Source organism: Bombina bombina, chromosome 11, assembly GCF_027579735.1.
Source record: "Bombina bombina isolate aBomBom1 chromosome 11, aBomBom1.pri, whole genome shotgun sequence".
NCBI classification, from domain to species: Eukaryota; Metazoa; Chordata; class Amphibia; order Anura; family Bombinatoridae; genus Bombina; species Bombina bombina.
Window position 1 is genome coordinate 6,953,290 of NC_069509.1, and position 7,500 is coordinate 6,960,789.

The 7,500-nt window shown below is 42.8% G+C and overlaps 1 protein-coding gene across 1 annotated transcript in view; it reads left to right on the top strand.

Moving 5' to 3' along the window:
- The window catches only part of TBC1D10B (TBC1 domain family member 10B), a 193,042-nt gene that overhangs the window by 150,201 nt on the left and 35,341 nt on the right, over positions 1 to 7,500 (top strand). The window lies entirely within an intron of this gene.

Here is a 7,500-nt window from a genome sequence, read left to right on the forward strand (position 1 = left end):
TCTGGTAAGATTGTTTCATTTTTTTTTAATTTGAGGTTGCAAAAGTAATACACGCAAACAGAAAAAGGAAAAAAAAGAAACAAGAACATAGTTTCAATGACATAGGGAAATCACTGTACCATGTACATGCTGAGTGTCATTAAGTAAACAATTAATCGCCAAGTCATGCAAATAGAAGTTAACCTCTAAGTTTTCAATTAATGGATAAATAAACATAGAAGATCAGGGACAATAATTCCCCCTAATGAAACATAGAGGTCTCTCTTGTACCTCCTGGAAAAGAATTGAAAACCGGGTAGGGAATTTTAGGGGAAAGAAATAAAATAACAAAATGGGCCACTTTTGGACCCCAATTGTAGACCAGTAGCTTGTAATGTAGAATTGAATGAACACAAAATAGTTTGCAGTGTACTCTGCTAATAAGGTAGGGAGGGAGTCTATTGGCCTGGAGCTGTAATGTTTAGGTGCTCAGCCTTATATATATATATATATATATATATATATATATAGAGAGAGAGAGAGAGAGAAAAAAAGAAAGAGGCAAAAAGAAAGAGGCAAAAAGAAAGAGGCATGGACCCACACTATATGTTCCTATGAGAGTATATGGGGGAATAAAAGCAGATCTATTAGAACCTAATGGAGCTTTTGCAACAGTAAAGCTAAGTGTGTATACGTTGTGTGGAACTTGACTGCCATCTAGTGGTGAGATGTGGTATCTATGAAAGATTGCTTACTTGCGATACCAGCTACCTAAGGATCGAGAATACAACGGCAGTTAATGCATATGAGGGTGTTGTCAAATAATCTACTCAAGTTCAAGGGCAGAATTGAACACATATGAAGGTACAGTCAAGAGTGTAAACAATATACAGCTATGTCTGAATGGAAAATGCTATATCTATTTTCAGGACAGCCCTAGCTTTAGTTAGAGTTAAAAAACAAACAAAAAAAAAACAGAAAGCAAAGGTACTATACTGTATATGGCTAAAGAGCCGGTAAACAAAACAGGGCCAAGTAGATAGCATAAGGAACTCAATACAGCTAATTTGGTGTAACTGTGTTCCCTATTAAAACTTTGCGAGAGCAAGTTAACTTTAAGCAAACCAGTGATATGACTTAGCAATATAATCAGGTAGACACCATAAGTCCCATTGGTAAGATACCTGTTAGTAAAATCTCGGACACAAAATCCTGATAAGCTTAGAGGTACATTGTCTATAACAAGGTTTATGTCATCACAGTTTTATGTCATCACAGTTTTATGTCATCACAGTTTTATGTCATCACAGTTTTATGTCAACACAGTTTTATGTCATCACAGTTTTATGTCATCACAGTTTTATGTCATCACAGTTTTATGTCATCACAGTTTTATGTCAACACACTTCTTTTCAAATAAAACAACCCTAACTAAATACCCAGGATATCAGCCATTGTCTCCTCACTTCACCTAGTCCACGCTGTGTCTCACATGTCGTGGGGCACTCTCTAGGAATGCAAAAAGGCTGTATAATGTTGGAGAGGTCCCGTATGTCACATTGAATTGGACGTTCATCCCCTTCAGTACATCTCCAGCTCTTCTCTGGAGAGACCCTGGATAATCAGCATTCCTCCCACAGCAAGGGTTCCAAAAAACCTTGGGAACAATTGTCTCTGATGCCGAATTGAAAGTCTCTGGGATCTTAGCATACCATTCGGTCTGCGCCGCTTTTCTGTCAGTGTGGGGTAGAAATTTCTTGCGTTGCAAGGCTCCTATCTATATCAAGTCCCATAAATGTACAATACCGGCTTCCGTTTATAGCTCATGAGAGCCGGATCTTGTTGCACTGCCTGAAATCTGCGTTTCTCGCTTGTGCTCTCCAGATGCATATCAGTCGGCTTTGGCAGTAAGGTTGCATTCACGGGATCGCTCAGGCATGTGGAGGCACAAACCTCTTGTGTAGGGGTTGTTGGAGTTATCTGCTGTGAAAAAGCGGCTGATAATTGTTACGGTACCAACAGGATACCAAGGGTTAATACCAGATGGAAGATGCCCTGAATGTGAGATCAACAACTCACAACCCAGCTAATTCCCCCCTCAAACATGAGACCAGGCTCCACATTGAAGGTTAAAACAGAATGCACTTTATTGAAGGCTATATGCCCAGTATTTATGCAGGTCTGACCCCAGGTGGGGGGTTGAAAGAATATTGTACGTTAGATAGAGGGAAAACGCCCTTTGACAGGCCACAATAGAATTACATTCCTTAAGCAGATAACCAAGTTAAACACAAGACACACTTGAGCCTTTCTTATCACTTGGGCGTCTGCTCTGGATGGGATTAAACAATGTGAATGTTTATCACTAAACTTAATTACAACACACAATAGCTGATGCCAGCAACCTTGTATTTAGAAAATAGCTTCTTAAAGCTGAACAAAGTTAACTCTTTCAGTACTGACAGAAGGGTCTGTCACATAGCTCCCCCCTTGTGGAACACTCCGGCAGACCCGGCTTGACCCTTTGGCGGGTCAACCTGGGGATGACCGGACTAGGAGGTTGTAGGCATGTCAGTTTGCCGGGACAATCCATCTGTATTCCCGTTATGAGAGAGAATTCCTGCCCGTATAAATAAGGGTTCAACTTCTTCAGTGCCCAGACCAGGGCTAAACAGTCCTTCAAAATCTCATCAGCTTCTTTACGCGTTTTTTGTACCTGCTCTTTATAGGTATCCACAATCCCTTCATACTGACATAGGGTGCCCTTGAGTTGCTGCACCTCACTATGAGCCAGCGTCAGCTTCTCCTCCAGTGTAGCTAAGTTTGTCTTTAATGTTTCATGTTCCACTCTCAAGCTGGTGTTTTCTGCAGTCTGTCGGTGCAGCTTGTCTAGCAGAGATTCCCGTTCTAAACGTGCTTTTTCCTCTGCGCTCCTCTTCTAATTCATCAGCGCATTGTAACGGGACTTCCATGTATCAATAGCGGATAGAGATTTACTGAGCTCAGCGTCCTGGGACTCAGCAGCAGGTGGGTCAGTCTCTGTGACACGGATCTGGGCATGGGTAGTCACGGGGTTAACATCAGTGGGACCCATGGGAGCATAGGCAGAAACAAGGGGGGCCAAGTTATTTCCAAGGAGAACATCAGCAGGTAAGTCCTTCTTGACCCCCACATTCACAGGTCTAGCGCCCCCTCCCCAATCCAAATGTACCCTGGCAATAGGTAGGCGGAACACAGCGCCCCCTGCTATCCTCACAGCCACAGTGTCTCCAGTGTGCTGTTTCTCAGACACCAAGTTCTTTTGAAGCAAGGTCATGGTAGCACCAGTATCCCGGAGACCACTGACCTCCTTCCCATTCACTTTAACCAGTTGCCGGTTATTCCGGTGGGCAGCTTGCACGGGGTCTGCTTCATATAGGATGCCCCAGCATTCTTGCTCCTCTACGTAGTGGGCCGCAGGCTGAGGGTTACGTGGGATTCCGTCGGCGGGTCTTCTCCAGGACTGTGCTTGGTTCGCTGCGTTTAGGGGACACTCTGTTCTTTTGTGCCCTAGTTGCTTACATCCAAAGCACCGAATAGGTTGTGAGTAGCCCCGCAAATTGAACTGGGCTCTCTGAGGGTAGTTCGTGGCCGGAGGCCGTGGGGTATAGCGGTGTGCCGGGGGTTGGTAACTGGCAGCTGCTGGGGTGACTGGGGGTCTGTACTCCACTCTGGCAGGGGGCTTAGTGGTAGTGGTAGCAGTGTCCAGTTTGCGGGCATCCGTATACTCATCTGCCAAGCGAGCCGCTTCATGCAGGGTGGAGGGTTTACGGTCCCGAACCCACTCTCGAACTCCTGCGGGTAACTTGTCGAAGCAATGTCCAGCTATCCAGTGAGCTGCTGTGCGGTGCACCTTACATGCCAACTCAAGGTAGGAATCTCTAGCTAATTTAACAGTGTCTCTGATCCGCCTCCGGTGTAACCGCATACCTGGAGAGCAGAGCCTCTTTTACAGTATTATAATCCCCGACTTTCCTCATCAGGAATGGCCCAAAAAGCCTCACTGGCCCGGCCGGATAATTTTCCGGATAATATCGTGACCCAGTCCTCTGCGGGTACCTGGTGTAGTGCACATTGCCTCTCAAAATCCGCAAGGTACCCATCAATCTCTCCTTCTGTTTCCAGGAAGTTTTTAAAAGCTGCAAAATTTACTTTTCCCTTTTCCACTGGGGTTGCTGTGACTTGGGCTGCTGCAGCGCCGCTTTGGCGAAGTAGGTTGGCCTCAACAGCTGCTATGACCCGGTCGATAATTTCGGCAGATGGGTTGGGGCCATAATATGCCAGTCTTATTTTAACCGCCCGATCAAAGCTTGCTTCTTCGGGGGTTCTGTCTGATATGCTGGGCCCATTGGTTCCTTCGGTCCCTTGTCCCATCTTAGTCAGTGTTGTAATAATCCCCCTCTTCCTGAGGTTACTGGCTTGTGTAGTTGCTCTTCTGGGCGATAATGATCCTCCCGTCGCTTGCCACCAATTGTTACGGTACCAACAGGATACCAAGGGTTAATACCAGATGGAAGATGCCCTGAATGTGAGATCAACAACTCACAACCCAGCTAATTCCCCCCTCAAACATGAGACCAGGCTCCACATTGAAGATTAAAACAGAATGTAATTTATTGAAGGCTGTATGCCCAGTATTTATGCAGGTCTGACCCCAGGTGGGGGGTTGAAAGAATATTGTACATTAGATAGAGGGAAAACGCCCTTTGACAGGCCACAATAGAATTACATTCCTTAAGCAGATAACCAAGTTAAACACAAGACACACTTGAGCCTTTTCTTATCACTTGGGCGTCTGCTCTGGATGGGATTAAACAATGTGAATGTTTATCACTTAAACTTAATTACAACACACAATAGCTGATGCCAGCAACCTTGTATTTAGAAAATAACTTCTTAAAGCTGAACAAAGTTAACTCTTTCAGTACTGACAGAAGGGTCTGTCACAATACTGTTTCCGCTAGCCATCCTCCCTTAGGTTCAGTCACGCTTAGTGCCCCCGTTTTCTGTGGGGAGATCAGTGGCCTCAGGATCTTATGCAGGTCCCTCTCTAATTCCTCAAAGTGTTTCTCGAGGAGAGAGCGTATCTCCCTTTCCCACAGATCGACAGCAGCCATAACTGAGACCATAGTCTGTCACTACCAGGTAGACGTCTGTAACTGTCCCAACTGTGTAACATAGAAGTCGAAGCTAAAAAGTCCCCAATTGTAGCAGGCCTATTAGGACAACTGGTGACTTCCCTCAAGTGTTATTCTATTGTAGGATATCTTAACCCCGGGGTTCGGGAGGGGGGGATAGTGCGGCAGCCCCAGACCTACGTTTCATAGCCCATTCAGGATCTATTTCTGTATCACAGGTTGCTGCGTAGTTGCAAAAATGGTTTCTAATCCTGATCTCAAGCTTGTCCCGTAGCTGACTCAAAGAACATAGGCATAAACTCCATCAAAACATCAGCTCCTAGAAGATATCTGTTCACCTTGATCTTTATCTAATGCAGGGCAATAAATATGAAGTTTGGTTATATTTAATTTGTAAACTTAGAATCTTTGCTTTGGGGCGAGTCTATGTATCTGAAAGAGGTGCAAAGACAGCTAGGTGACAAAGAGCAGTATCAGAGACTTTTAATCCACTTTCTGATTTGAAACGGAGTCTGTTTAAGATACTCAATGATGCCAGAGATGATGGGGTTATAACCATTACAGAGTTTCAATATGTATTGATTAATTATCCAGTTATTCCTAAAATACATAAAAATATAAAAAATCCGCCTGGCCGCCCCATCTCTGGCATCAGTAGTCTGTCTGAACATATAGGGAATTATGTTGATCATGCCCTTCGTCCATTGTTATCCACTTTGCCATCCTTTGTCTTGGACACAACTGATGTTCTAAGAAAAGTTAATGACATGACAGTTGATAATGGCTCTATATTAGTTACACTTGATATAGAGAGCCTGTACTCTTCCATTCCCCATGAAATCGGGATTAAAGCTTGTGAAGAGTTTCTCTCTAGCAGAGGGACTAAATTTCAAAAACATAAAGATTTAGTGGTTACCTTGCTTAGATTTATTTTGAACAACAATCTTTGTTTGACAACAAAATCTATAAGCAATTAAGAGGGACTGCAATGGGGGCATAATGTGCCCCTACTTATGCCTGCCTCCACCTAGGAAAGTGGGAGATGGAGGTGGTATATCAAAATCCTCTTTTTTTTTTTTTTTTTTTTTTTTGCAGCATGGGAATTTTTGGATAAGGTATGTGGACGACATTTTGTTAATTTTGGAGGGGAGATCAAGACACCTTGCAAACTTTTGTAGATGCACTTAACAGTAACAATTTGAATGTTCATAGGACTATGCTGTGCAGTCAGTCATAAATTGATTTTCTTGACGTTAAAATAAAGAATGAAAATAATTTATTAGTCACAGAGAACTTTAGGAAGACAACTGCTACAAATAGTTTACTTGCTACCAGCCGTCACCCTACTCATTTAATGAAAGGTAAACTGAAGGGCCAATTTTTGCGCCTTAGACGTAATTGTTCCTCAAAGGAAAAATTTTACTCACATGCCCAATGTATGCAGGATAGATTTACTGAGCGAGGTTACTCTAAGAGAAATATTAGTAATGCCAAAGCCTTTGCAAGAAAGACAAACAGGGATGAACTATTATATAGCAAGAGTAAAACTAAAGATTCTGTTTGATAACTAATTATAATTGTCATCTGAGTACCATTAGAATGAGCTTACAAATGTATTGGTCAGTGTTGACCAGTGAGGATAAAATTGCAGTAGAAGTGGGGAATCATCCAAATTTGAAAGCAAGAAGAGCTGCGAATATCAGGGACAAGTTGGTTAATAGCCTTTTTGTATCAACGCCATCTAAGGTCAACTGGCTACACAAGCATATACCCAATGGCAATTTTCCTTGTGGTAAATGTGTGACCTGTGAATTTATGAAAAGAACAAAAGTGTTCTCTGGAAATTGTGATACAGAATTTTGAATCAACAAGTTTTTCAATTGCAACACGGAAGGGGTAGTATACCTACTTGAATGCTCGTGTCCCAGGTTTTACATGGGTAAAACCAAGAGGATTTTTAAAGATCGCATTAAGGAACATCGGGATGATATTAAGGGTGAGACAGACGAGTAGTGTAGCCAGACACTATCAAGTAAGGCATAATAGCAATCCTAGTTGCTTGAAGTTTACGGGTATTGATAAAGGGCTTACATGGCCAGGAGGTGACAATAATAAATGCCTCCTGGATTTATACTCTAAATACCCTCTCACCTTTAGGCTTGAATGAGAAATTAGATATGGCTGGTTACATTTGAAAGCCCAGTTTTGTTTCCTTTTGGTGAGGGTACACCCCTTTAAGAATTTATCTAAGTGTATATGCAGAGATATAATGAAAGGTATTGCGTTCTCTTCACTCTGTCATTGCTCTCATTTGCGCTCTTATATCTAATAATTGACATTAAAA